Below are 12,071 nucleotides of genomic sequence, written 5' to 3' on the forward strand. Positions count from 1 at the left end.
GTCTCCAACATGGCTGCCCCAGGTACAGGAGACATACTTAGCTGTTAGCATACAGCTTTAGCCAGCTTCTGTCTCTGACACACTATACTGTGTCACCACTAGATGACCTTACCGCAGCGATCCCCGCCGCAGTGCCCGACTCTCCAGACCCTCAGCCCCCGGCAGCCGCACATCCGTCCAGAAGGACCTGCCGCCGCAGCCGCACCAACCAGCGGGATGGTAACCCGCGGGAGCACCCGCCGGAGGTAAGGCTTAGGAGCCTGACATTCCGTAGTGGTATGCATAGGAGATAACCACTAAAAAACTAAGGATTAGACAGTTACAGACTGGTCTTCAAATTGATAGTGTAGCATAGTCACATAAACAAAACATGTCAATTAAATAATTACATTAAGGGAACAATAGGAAAGAGGGCCCTGCTCATAGCAGCTTACTGTTATGATCCTGATGCTCAGGACAGGGGAAATCTTATGTAGTGAGTCCTGAGCACCAAGACGGAATGCTGGGATTGGGAAATGGGAAGGAAATAGCCCCTAGCACCCTACCTCCGTTGTCTTACCCGTGTTATCAATTCACGCCTGAACGACTATGGTTTCTTGGGCCCATGGCAGCCGCGTTTGAAGGGCGGATTAGGTCTGCCCAACTCCGATGCCCCCTCAGGTCTTAAAGAGAGACAAGGCGTGAACTGAGACAGGGTAATAACAAGGGGACCTCTAACTGAAACAACCACGCTAGGGGCTATAAACTACCTAAAAACTAAACGTATGTGCGGCACGCCACCAAAGGAAGAGAACTACAAAGAAACCACTGTCCACTCCACTACACGGCACCGCCGAGTTCCGGGGAGGACAGTGAAAGCGGAAACCTCCGCAAATGCACCAATTCACAGTAAAGTAAACAATAAGTGGCATAGGCCGCAACACGCGGCAGAAGCCGCTACTCACGAAACCGGGCGAGAACCCCAGATGACAAACAGGTTCGCAAGGACTAGAAGGATTCCCAGGACCGGCTTCGGACCTCCAAAGTACCAAAGGGCAGGGAGCAAGATCCACCAAACACTGCTGACAGGAACAGAGTTCTGCAAGGCAGGAACAGCATACAAGAAGCTATCACCGGCGGGGCTGCAGTGTGCTGGCTCACATAAAAAGGCCCTGCTGGCCAATAACAGGAGGGCCAGCAGGACCAGCCCCCAGACCCTAATTACTAGTTGCCGTGCAGCTGCCCTGCTGCACGAGCAACCTAATTAACTATTCTTAGCAACGGGGAACGCGATCCACCTGTGGCGTCCCTGTTGCTATGCACCCAGCGGCCCTGCACGCACGGCGTCCTGCGTTGCCAGGGACCCGGCGGCTATCGTGCACACGGCGTCCTGGCGTTGCTAGGCGCCGTGCGGGGGACAGGGAAGGAGAGAGGCGCGGCGGCCGTGACCGCTGCTCAGTCAGGGCACGGCCGAAGACGAGCCGCGCCTAACAGTACCCCCCCCCCTTGAGGAGGGGTTAAATAACCCCTAGAGCCAGGTTTCTGAGGAAACTCCTGAAAGAAAATCCTATTCAGCTTGGGAGCATGTAAATCTTTATCCAACACCCAAGATCTTTCTTCAGGGCCATAACCTTTTCAGTGGACCAAAAAATAGAGCCTACCCCGAGAAAGCTTAGAATCTAAAACCTTCTCCACCAAAAACTCTTGTTGCCCCTGAACATCCACCGGAGATCTACCCTGGGAAGTCCTCCGAGGAAATCTCCTGGAAGAAAAATACTGTTTCAAAAGAGAACAGTGATAAGTATTGCCAATTTTGAGAGATCTCGGCAACCGTAGCCGAAAAGCAACTGGGTTGACCTTCTTAATGATAAGGAATGGTCCAATAAATTTGGGTCCCAGTCTAGCCGAAGGTTGTCGGAGCTTGATGTTGCGAGTTGACAACCATACCTTATCTCCCACCTTAAAAGTGCAAGGACGTCGGAGCCTATCAGAAAATTTATTTTCTCGGAAGGCAGCTTTTCTCAAGGCAAGGTGCACCTTTCTCCAAATTGTTCTGAGATGGGAGGTTAAGGTCAACGAGGAGACTGGAGAATGAGGAAAAAAAGAGTTGGCTCTAGGATGAAAGCCAAAGACTGAAAAGAATGGGGACTCCTTGGTGGAAGAATGACAAGAGTTATTATAAGCAAATTCGGCTAACGGAAGAAATTCAGACCAATCATTCTGGAGTTTGGCCGAATACAACCGTAAATACTGTTTTAATGACTGGTTAACTCGTTTGGTTTGTCCGTTAGATTGTGGATGGTACCCAGATGTTAAAGAGAGTTTCATATTTAATGAGGCACAAAAACGTTTCTAGAAACGAGCAATGAATTGCGGACCCCGATCAGAGACAATATCCCTGGGCAACCCATGGATACTGAACACATGACGGAGAAACAAGACTGCCAACCCTTGAGCAGAGGGTAATCGGGGAAGAGCAATGAAATGAGCCATCTTACTAAAACGATCTACTACCACCCAAATGACTCGAAATCCGGCTGAAAGAGGAAGGTCCACCACGAAATCCATGGATATATGTGACCATGCCCTGAGAGGAACGGCTAAAGGTACGAGTTGCCCGATCGGCAATGAACGAGGAACCTTATGCCGTGCACAAACCTGACAGGAATGGACAAATTCCCTTACATCTTTAGAAAGACTAGGCCACCACACCGAGCGAGACACTAACTCCAAGGTCTTAGTGATACCTGGATGACCAGAGACGTTGTTGTCATGAAACTCAGCTAAAACAGTGCCTCTCAGAAATTCAGGGACAAAGAGACGATCAGTAGGAGTCGGTTTAGGAGCCTGCTGTTGAAGCTGGACTAACTGAGTAAATAAATCCTGTGTGAGGCCTGCCCGGATGACAGATGATGGAACTATGGGGGTAGTAGCAGGATGGTTATTGTGAACCGGAAGAAAACAACGTGACAGGGCATCAGCTTTAGTATTTTTGGAACCGGGCCTGAAAGTGATAATAAACCTGAAACGAGTAAAAAACAATGCCCAACGTTCCTGCCGAGCATTAAGCCGTTTAGCTGACTCAATATATTGCAGGTTCTTATGGTCAGTAAACATTGTAATAGTATGCCTAGCTCCCTCCAGCCAATGCCTCCACTCCTCGAAAGCCCATTTAACTGCCAGCAATTCTCGATTACCAACGTCATAGTTGGATTCTGCGGAGGAGAATTTCCTGGACATGAAGGCACAAGGGTGTAATTCCTGAGACTCCGGATCTTCCTGAGATAGGATAGCCCCCACTCCAACCTCTGAGGCATCTACCTCGACTATAAAGGGGAGCTCCGAGTTAGGGTGCCTGAGAACAGGAGCCGAGACAAAGGCCTGCTTTAAGGCCCGAAAGGCAGACTCGGCTGCAGGCGACCAATTGGAAGGGTCCGCTCCTTTTTTAGTCAATGCTACTATAGGAGCGACCAAATCAGAAAAGGTATGAATGAACCGCCTATAATAGTTTGCAAACCCTAAAAAGCGCTGAATTGCTTTTAAATTTGTGGGCTGCGCCCAATTAAGGATGGAAAAAAACAAAACAAAGAAGTGTTGGAAAGTAGACTCTTTTTTGGGAGCACTCTAATTCAGAGGGTGGAAATATGATTTATCAATACTGGTAAAATCATTTTTATTAGGTTATTCATTAAAAATTTTTGGAGTATCTGCGTGAAAAATTATAAGCTTAGCGAAAATATAGAACACATTACACATGGTACGTGATATCCATATCACAATGTATCAATTGCCGGAAATTAATGGCTGTGATTACAAAGTTCATTAATCATTACACATTCGAACTCATGTGATATATGACCATCATTTGTTCAGCAAGTATCCATCATGGATTACAATAAATGCTGAGAATTAAATCATAGGTCATATGACAGTCAGGTACCCAATAGTATATATGTATAGATGGGTGACACTGTATAGGGGAGTCAATTTCTTGCAGTACCAGGGTGTTCAGAGGTGGTCTCCCATCCTAGTACTAACCCGGCCTTTCACTGCTTAGCTTCCAAGGTCAGAAGAGATTGGGCATCTCCAGTGAAGTATGACCGCAAATATTGTACTCTCCCTTTAGGATCACCAAAATGCGTGCAGCCACTTGGTTGGATTACCCTCTAGCTAGGCAGTCACAATTATGATATAGACATATTTGACAGCCTATTTTGTAACGGAAAAGTTACCAAGTATCCACAATTTAGGCTTGCCTTTTCACTGATGCGAACCGATTTTTTAAGATTCCAAATGCCCAATATTTTGGGTGTGGATGACACTATAGGGGAGTCAATTTGTTGCAGTACCTGGGTGTTCAAAAGTGGTCACCCATCCTTTTTCTAACCCGGCCTTTCACTGCTTAGCTTCCAAGGTCAGAAGAGATTGGGCATTTCCAGTGAGGTATGACCGCAAATATTGTACTCACCCTCCTGAATCATCCAAGTTTATAAGTAGTGATTGCCAAGGGTAGCAAATTATATATACATGTGGTACAATAAAGGATTAAGTAAGATAATATGTAGCCACCTGGCTTAATCACCTTGTAACATATCAACCACGAAAAACAATATACTCATGAGTGAGGGCCTGTTATGTGGGTAAAATTCCTGAACACCACACAATGTCCACAATTAGGACTTGCCTATCACTCCTGAAAATACCCAAAGAGCACCAGAACGGCCGGACAAAGATTAGTAACCATATAAGTGCAGGATAGAATTATGCTGCACAGAAATAAATTTTCTAAATAGTCAATTTATAGTACACCCTTAAGCACTAAACCAGACAATAGATTAGAGGTGCCTGATGCTTGTAACCTCTAATAAATACCTGCATATATTGTGAGAAAGCAGGCTAGAAAAAGGTGCTTGTAGATGATTTGCACATATGTTGATTTGCTTGAGCCTATTAAATTCAAAATTAAGAGCATTTGCTGAGATTTGCCATTGTTGAATTTCAACAGAAAAAACACATTCAGTGCTTCCTATAAAATTGATATCAGCTTGCTGTTAATGTTTGTAGCCATGTGGGTATTGCTTGAGCCTAATAAGTTCAAACTTCAGAGCATTTGCTGAGATTAGCCATTATTGAATTTCCAAAGAAAAAACAGTCAGTGATACCTATAGAAATGATATCAGCTTGCAAATAGTGTTTATAACCAATGTGGATTAGTCCCAATTGTATACCTTGATGCTGAGGAAAAAATCCTTGTGGTATTATTAGTATGGACAGTTTATCCTGTATTGCTCTTTACCATGGTATAAATGTGGCAATACAGCTGGAAAATATAAAGTCACTTGTATGGCTACTATGGCTCAAAGACAGGAAGGAAGAAAGAGAAGAGAAGAATAAAGAAGGAAAAAAACTTTTTGGCTGACAAGCTGATTATTAGTATGTGCAGTTCGCAATGAAGGGAGTGCAGGGTATACGATATCAGCTCCGATTGTTATGAGACCCGCCCGCTGCCGTGCCCGTGCTCCAGAGACTTCAGGGGCTGCTGCGGCGTGTGGTCAAGGTCTCCCCGTTCAGATAACGGAGCTTGCGGCCGTTGCCTGGTGACCGTCCTCAGGATTCCGGCTAGTGCGGTCACGTGTGCGCATCACGTGATCGCAGTACTTCCTCCTGACGTACGTTTCGCATAGAATGCTTGATCACAGGACGTGCGGTATCAGCTGGAAGTTGCAGTTTTTAAACAAGAGTGCTAATGATTGATTAAACCTGATAATTGTTTAACACTGGGTCAACATAGATTGGATCATTTAATTGCAAGGTTGAGGATAATGGGTGTTTCTGTAGGACAACAATTAAGGAAGTGTGGATAATATATAAAACATTATGATATATATTATGCAGGAGATGATTTAGTAAGAGCTGTATCTTGATGCCATGGTTATATACCAATTGGATTATTGATGGGCTAAATTCATAAATTGATTGAGATAGCCTTCGTTACATGTAATAAATTAATATTATACTATGCTACATATAGATTATATAAATTACCAATTCAATGTGTGTATATTATTATTTGTGAAGGCTCTGTGATTTAGCACTAGATTGTGTAGAGATTATTTATTATGAACATATTAGGAGAGGGGGATAATTTATGAAGTGTTGGAGTAAATTATGGTAAATTAAAATGAATTAATAGGAATATAAATTAAGATGGGCATTATCTTAGATATGTTGTATACATTAGACAAATTGTGAAGGCTCTGTGATTAACTCTGGATTAGGTAGAAATTATTATCATACTGATTATGAACATATTAAGACAGATGAATAATTAGAGGTGTGTGAGAGTGAATTATAGTAGTTTATAGTAATTAATAATGAATTATTAAAAAGTGAATTATAATGGACATTGTATTCAATATAGTGTATGTAAATTTAATGATTTATTAGGAATGAAGTGATGCTAATAAATAATAATATGTGTGGTATGAATTAAGAGGGAGTGTCTGTAATGTAGGGGTGCATATGGGAGAGTGAAATATTTGTGGCTATAGTGTTGTGAGATAAATTGTATAATACGAGGGCAATTAACATTTTATAAAAATAATGACATGAAGAGCCCATAATTAACTTTAGTGATGGTAAGTGGAAAATGTGCATATTATTTGAACTTTATAATGCATATATTGATATGGACTGGTGATGTAATAGGATGTGCAAATGATGTGTTTGGATTAATGCGATTACTGTGAATGAACCATGATAAATATGGTACTGATTGCCAGGAATCATGGTAAGCTTCAGTTCAGGAATACTCCATAATTTATATTCTCATTCATTCCTGCTGGATATATGGATCCGAGCTTAAAAATCCACTCACTTTCTTTTCTAAGCAGACTTTCGGTAAGATTACCCCCTCGGATCCCGAGTCTTATCCTCTCCAAGCCAAAGACTTTTAATTCTTCCCACCTGCTTTCATGATACGTATAGAAATGACGGGCGACAGATGTCAGTTGTTTCATCTTGGCTTTGTCTGAAGCGGCATTACGAATGGATCCTATATGTTCTAAAATACGCTGTTTGAAAGGACGCGGAGTCATGCCTATATACTTTTGATTGCAGCTGCATCTAAGGCAGTAGATGACCCCTTCAGTTAGACAGTTCATATAGTCCACAATCTGTATCTTTTCCCCGTATTTATCCTCTATTTCCTTTGTGGGATCAATGTGTTTGCAGACTTTGCATCTTCCACAGGGATATGTGCCTGTAACTACAGGTTGTTTTTTGGGACATTTTTGAAAATGACTCCGTACGAATCTATCCCTCAGATTTTTTGATCTACGCCAGCTCATGGCAACTTTGGGGCCCAGATTTTTAGACAGGGTCGGGTCTGCGTGTAGAATATGCCAGTGTTTTTGTATTGCCTCTTGGACCTTTCTCCATTCTTGACAAAAGTTTCCAACAAAACGAATAGTTTTGTCGGTGTTTTTGTTTTTGGGATCTTTTTTAAAGATAATGTCCTCTCTTTTAATGGATCTGACTGTTTTTATGGCTTTTTTGATTGAGGTTTTACTGTATCCTCTTTCACACAGTCTGTTAGTCAGATCCGTACTTTGCACTATAAATTCTTTATCGTCTGAGCAGTTTCTGCGAAGACGGAGAAACTCACCCTTTAGTATATTCTCTATAGTGGGAGGGAAATGCGAGCTGGTCTGGTGTAGCAGTGTGTTTGTTGCTGTACTCTTACGGTATAGATTTGTTGCAATCATTCCTTCTGGTTTTTATAAATCAACAGGTCTAGAAAGGGGAGTTCTGATTGACTTATAGTGTGCGTGAGATGGATATTGAGATTGTTATTGTTAAGTTGTTCAATGAATTGATAGGCAAGTCCTAATTGTGGACATTGTGTGGTGTTCAGGAATTTTACCCACATAACAGGCCCTCACTCATGAGTATATTGTTTTTCGTGGTTGATATGTTACAAGGTGATTAAGCCATGTGGCTACATATTATCTTACTTAATCCTTTATTGTACCACATGTATATATAATTTGCTACCCTTGGCAATCACTACTTATAAACTTGGATGATTCAGGAGGGTGAGTACAATATTTGCGGTCATACCTCACTGGAAATGCCCAATCTCTTCTCACCTTGGAAGCTAAGCAGTGAAAGGCCGGGTTAGTAAAAGGATGGGTGACCACTTTTGAACACCCAGGTACTGCAACAATTTGACTCCCCTATAGTGTCATCCACACCCAAAATATTGGGCTTTTGGAATCTTAAAAAATCGGTTCGCATCAGTGAAAAGGCAAGCCTAAATTGTGGATACTTGGTAACTTTTCCGTTACAAAATAGGCTGTCAAATATGTCTATATCATAATTGTGACTGCCTAGCTAGAGGGTAATCCAACCAAGTGGCTGCACGCATTTTGGTGATCCTAAAGGGAGAGTACAATATTTGCGGTCGTACATCACTGGAGATGCCCAATCTCTTCTGACCTTGGAAGCTAAGCAGTGAAAGGCCGGGTTAGTACTAGGATGGGAGACCACCTCTGAACACCCTGGTACTGCAAGAAATTGACTCCCCTATACAGTGTCACCCATCTATACATATATACTATTGGGTACCTGACTGTCATATGACCTATGATTTCATTCTCAGCATTTATTGTAATCCATGATGGAAACTTGCTGAACAAATGATGGTCATATATCACATGAGTTCGAATGTGTAATGATTAATGAACTTTGTAATCACAGCCATTAATTTCCGGCAATTGATACATTGTGATATGGATATCACGTACCATGTGTAATGTGTTCTATATTTTCGCTAAGCTTATAATTTTTCACGCAGATACTCCAAAAAATTTTAATGAATAACCTAATAAAAATGATTTTACCAGTATTGATAAATCATATTTCCACCCTCTGAATTAGAGTGCTCCCAAAAAAGAGTCTACTTTCCAACACTTCTTTGTTTTGGTTTTTTCCATCCTTGATTGGGCGCAGCCCACAAATTTAAAAGCAATTCAGCGCTTTTTAGGGTTTGCAAACTATTATAGGCGGTTCATTCATACCTTTTCTGATTTGGTCGCTCCTATAGTAGCATTGACTAAAAAAGGAGTGGACCCTTCCAATTGGTCGCCTGCAGCCGAGTCTGCCTTTCGGGCCTTAAAGCAGGCCTTTGTCTCGGCTCCTGTTCTCAGGCACCCTAACTCGGAGCTCCCCTTTATAGTCGAGGTAGATGCCTCAGAGGTTGGAGTGGGGGCTATCCTATCTCAGGAAGATCCGGAGTCTCAGGAATAACACCCTTGTGCCTTCATGTCCAGGAAATTCTCCTCCGCAGAATCCAACTATGACGTTGGTAATCGAGAATTGCTGGCAGTTAAATGGGCTTTCGAGTCTTTAGAGTCTACTTTCCAACACTTCTTTGTTTTGGTTTTTTCTGTCTGCTTAAAATTGACTCTTGGGAGCACCACTGAAAGCAACGATTAATTGGGACTAGGATTAACTATCCATACCCCTTGTTGCTATATCTAGAAGCAATTCGGGATAATTCAGTTTATTCAGAGGCTACTGATCATTATAATTAAAGACTTGTGCGGTTCCCAAAACACCCTTCTCCCCAATTAAGGATGGCCTGGAGTTTTTTCGGTTCCATGAAAAATCCCTGGGGAGAAATAATATACCCCAAGAAGGACACTTCCGTGATGTGAAAATCACATTTCTCTAGTTTTGCGTATAAATGATTCTCCCGTAGTTTTTGAAGAACCAGACGCACATGGGTAATATGTTGTTCCATAGACTCAGAATAAATAAAAATGTCGTCTAAATAAACGACAACGAACTTTCCAAGAAAGTCACGAAGAACATCATTGATGAGGTCTTGAAATACCGCAGGAGCATTTGACAGCCCAAAGGGCATCACCAGGTATTCATAATGACCCGACTGTGTGCTGAAAGCCGTCTTCCACTCATCCCCAGATCTTATTCGGATGAGATTGTAAGCTCCTCTAAAATCGATTTTTGAGAAGATAACGGCAGAGCGTAACTGATCAAAAAGTACTGAAATCAAAGGCAAAGGGTAGGTGTTTTTAACAGAAATTTTATTCAGAGCCCGAAAATCAATACATGGTCTGAGCGACCCATCTTTTTTCTCAACAAAAAAGAATCCTGCACTCAAAGGAGATTTCGAAGGCCTAATGAAGCCTTTTTTCAGGCTTTCCTCGATATAATTATCCATAGCCGTGGTTTCTGGCCCGGAGAGGGCATATAATCTCCCTTTAGGCAAAGTGGCCCTGGGAACTAAATCTATAGCGCAGTCACAGGGCCGATGGGGAGGCAGAACGTCCGCATTTCCCTTGGAGAACACATCAGCAAAATCCTGATATTCCAGAGGAATAAGTTCTGGGGTAAGTGCCGCAACCCGGACAGGATGGGAAATACACTCCTTAACACAAAAAGGACCCCATTGGGAAATCTCCCCAGACCGCCAATCTATGATGGGATTATGAAAGGCAAGCCAGGGGTGACCCAAAACTACTGGAACTGCCGGACAATGTGTAAGGTGAAATTCTATTTCTTCTGAATGTAGGGCCCCCACTGTCAGCAATACTGGAGGTGTGCGGTGAGTAATAACCCCATTGGAAAGCGGACCCCCATCCAAGCCGTGCATGGTGATACGTCTATCTAAGGGTATCAGTGGAATGCCTAAAGCCTTTGCCCAAGCTAAATCCATAAAATTTCCTGCAGCTCCACTGTCGACGAAGGCAGACACCAACGAACTGAGGCTGCCAAAGGAAATCTTTACCGGAACTAATAGAGAATTATTAGAGGAGATTAACTGCAGACCCAAGTGAACCCCCTCACAATTCACTTGGTCAGAGCGTTTCCCGGCTTGTTCGGGCAGTTACGTGCGATATGTCCCTTACCACCACAATACAAACAAAGACCAGAACTTAACCTTCTGGTTCTTTCCTCTGGGGACAGCCGGGAGAGACCCATTTGCATGGGCTCCTCGACGTCCTCAGGAAAAGTATATACACATGGATTAGGCCTAAAAGTTGTTCCTCTTTCAGCCCTCCGCTCTCGGAGACGACGATCAATTTTAATAGCGAGCTCCATGAGTTTGTCTAGAGTCTCAGGAGCGGGGTACTGAAGGAGACTGTCTTTAATCACTTCCGACAGACCGAGGCGAAACTGACTGCGCATGGCCGGGTCATTCCAGCCACAGTCGTTCGACCAACGGCGAAATTCGGTACAATACACCTCTGCTGGATTTTTGCCTTGCTTAAGGGCACGTAGGTGACTCTCAGCTGATGCTTCTCTATCTGGGTCGTCATATAAGAGGCCTAAGGATTTAAAAAAGGCGTCTACTGATAACAAAGCAGCATCATCCGCTCTTAGCCCAAACGCCCAGGTCTGTGGATCACCCTGAAGTAGAGACATCACAATCCCGACCCACTGAGACTCAGTACCAGAGGAACGGGGCCTTAAACGAAAATAAAGCTTACAAGCTTCCTTAAAATTAAAAAAATCTTTTCGGTTACCCGAAAAACGGTCAGGTAAATGCATCTTTGGTTCTGGAACCATACTCGGGGAGGCTCGCAAAAGATCTTCCTGCGATCTCACCCGAAGAGTAAGGTCCTGAACCATCTGAGTTAATTCCTGTATTTGGTTAACCAAAAGCTGACTGGGGTTTGGCTCTAAACCTGCCGGATTCATGAGGCCGAATTTCTAGGCCCACCAATACAACGGAAAAAATTAACCCCCCTTTTTTTTTTTTTTTTGTGGGCCGGTGATAATGTTACGATCCTGATGCTCAGGACAGGGGAGATCTTATGTAGTGAGTCCTGAGCACCAAGACGGAATGCTGGGATTGGGAAATTGGAAGGAAATAGCCCCTAGCACCCTACCTCCGTTGTCTTGCCCGTGTTATCAATTCACGCCTGAACGACTATGGTTTCTGGGGCCCATGGCTGCCGCGTTTGAAGGGCGGATTAGGTCTGCCCAACTCCGATGCCCCCTCAGGTCTTAAAGAGAGACAAGGCGTGAACTGAGACAGGGTAATAACAAGGGGACCTCTAACT

At 43.3% G+C, this 12,071-nt stretch overlaps 4 pseudogenes; 2 read left to right on the forward strand and 2 right to left on the reverse strand.

Annotated features, from left to right (window-relative positions):
• Nucleotides 1-3,967: 3,967 nt before the first annotated feature.
• On the reverse strand, nucleotides 3,968-4,087 carry LOC134961563 (5S ribosomal RNA; annotated as a pseudogene).
• Nucleotides 4,088-4,316: 229 nt separating this feature from the next.
• On the reverse strand, nucleotides 4,317-4,436 carry LOC134964753 (5S ribosomal RNA; annotated as a pseudogene).
• A 3,650-nt stretch (nucleotides 4,437-8,086) lies between these two features.
• On the forward strand, nucleotides 8,087-8,206 carry LOC134964971 (5S ribosomal RNA; annotated as a pseudogene).
• A 229-nt stretch (nucleotides 8,207-8,435) lies between these two features.
• On the forward strand, nucleotides 8,436-8,555 carry LOC134963725 (5S ribosomal RNA; annotated as a pseudogene).
• Nucleotides 8,556-12,071: the final 3,516 nt, after the last annotated feature.

The sequence above is a fragment of the Pseudophryne corroboree genome, chromosome 9 (assembly GCF_028390025.1).
Source record: "Pseudophryne corroboree isolate aPseCor3 chromosome 9, aPseCor3.hap2, whole genome shotgun sequence".
Lineage (NCBI taxonomy): Eukaryota > Metazoa > Chordata > Amphibia > Anura > Myobatrachidae > Pseudophryne > Pseudophryne corroboree.